The sequence below is a fragment of the Phaseolus vulgaris genome, unplaced genomic scaffold (assembly GCF_000499845.2).
Source record: "Phaseolus vulgaris cultivar G19833 unplaced genomic scaffold, P. vulgaris v2.0 scaffold_213, whole genome shotgun sequence".
Taxonomy (NCBI): Eukaryota; Viridiplantae; Streptophyta; class Magnoliopsida; order Fabales; family Fabaceae; genus Phaseolus; species Phaseolus vulgaris.
In genome coordinates, this window is record NW_027174177.1 from 1 (window position 1) to 2,220 (window position 2,220).

Here is a 2,220-nt window from a genome sequence, read left to right on the forward strand (position 1 = left end):
CGCCGCTTCTCACTTCCGTTCCTCCTCTGGATCTATCTCAAGAACCTGCAAAGAAACGATACGGCGCCGCTGCGGCCGATCGCACTCCGACGCTCAAGTCAGTGACGGTATCACCAAATACTAAGAACTGGAACCGTGCAAATCTCTCTCTCTGTCACTCGCAAGCGTAAAGTGTATGAACTGAACGTGCGTACCTTAGAAATCTGTTAAGAACTCTTATATACCTGGTGGTTTTCTCTCTCCTGGCAGTTACAGACTTGGACACGTGGCTCGCATCCAACTGTACACGTGCCATCATCTGGAGGCTCCCTGACTTGGCGCTGCTTCTACTCTCATTTTGGCTAAGTTACCTATGCATGGTACTGCCCAGTGCATAGCTAACTAGGAGTGCGATCTCTACTGAAACTGGCGAGTTAGGGCCTTCATACACCTTCCCTGTGGTCTCGCCGGCCGCCTTCATAATCTGCTTCTCCTTCCTTTCTTCGGCGATGTGCTTGTTCTGGCGATCTCCGACTGCTGGTCGCCTGAGTCTACATCTGGCGACTTCATCTTCAACCTGGCGATCGCCTATTCTGGTAAACTGGAAATCGGAACACGCCAACTTAACAATCGGCGACACACGTGCCTCCCGACTTCCTTCCATCTGCCAACCTGGCGCCTTGTCAACACGCCTACACTGTAGCAGGATGCCACGTCATCACACCCGACCACCAGGGCGGTACACAAGCCCCCCAGTCTTAAGCGAAGACTTGTCTAGCGAAAAGACTGAAAGAGCCTTCGTTAACACCGTCTACGTGGCACTGACGCAGAATTCCAAGCGATAGTACTTTCTGCTGCTCTGACGCTCCACCAAACCCTTCAGCGATCGCTCGACACGTGGCTTCATCAACGGCTCTCTTCATCTGCCGTTAGCGCTTCCAAACTTATTTCGAAAACCCTTAAACCCCTTACGCTCCTACTGTTCCATCACTTTCTTCACACTTGCATACGCTCTCATTTCCTTCTGCGAAAGCTCTCGACGTTCCTCGACGCTCTAGATCACCACCTCCCTTCAACGTTCTCCTGATCATCGAAAAGGTAACTACTTTCCTTCATCTGCTGGGTTTCCCTTGCATTTTCACCGATTGCATCATCCTGTAACTGTCTGGTGCATACGCTGTGGGTGTTTTTTCCATTTCTCCTTCTGCGTAACTTAGGGCTTTGTCGATCGTCGCAACGAACTCACATTCGTTCGTCTTTCACCTTCCTTCTATGATCGAGTCAGCCTTTGTAACCCTCCTGATTATTTTTTTCTTTCTTCTTCGTTTGCAGTTGCTATCATGACTCGCACGAAGATCACCCCGAACCCCCCTCCATCAGCGCGAAACCCTCCTCCACAAGCACACGACTCAACGCAAGTTCGTGGTGCTCCTCTTCGCAGGCTGTGAGGCCTGCGTCTTCTCAAACCGCTCTGGCCCAGGCGACTCCACCAAACGCTGGAGGAGCCCCCATCCCTCTGCCAGACTTCAAGGCTTTATACCCATGGGCTAGCCCAACCCTCTTAAAGGAAACCTCGTCGGTGAACACTGCGGGTGCGGTTCTGCGATTGACCAATGGGGACGAGGTCCACCAATCGTTTCACAAAGAGCACGATGAGAGAATGATGGTGCTGCCTTGCCCGCCGCTCTGCCAGTGTGCGCCGATGACAAAGTGAGCGCCGATGGGCCCTTCTGCTTCGTCTACACCACTTTCTTCAAGAAGGTCAAACTCAGGTTCCCTCTTACCCGATTTGAGAGGGAACTCTTAACCGAGCTCAACATCGCTGCCGCCCACGCTTCACCCCAACAGCTGGGCGTTTGTCGAGCCTTCGAGATAACATGCGCCCACCTGGGGGTTGCCCGCGTCAGTGACGTGTTTCTGTTCCTGTTTGAGGCCAAACACCCAGGAGACCGCCTGTGGGTCAGCCTGAATGCCATTGCTGGGAGATCCATTTTCACCATCTTCCAGCAGTCGTACAAGGATTGGAAGGGGAAGTTCATCCAGGTTCGCGCAAATGACAAAGACACTTCCCTTCTCGACGGTTTCCCCTTGTACTGGGTGGACAAGGGGAAAAAGGAGTCCAAGAGCTGCTTCAGGAGGCCCAGAAGTCCTGATAGCATGGGAGCTTTGGATCGAGACCTTTGCCTATTCTGGAAGACGGTGGCAGATGCTCACATAACATTCTTGACCCCCACCCTGATT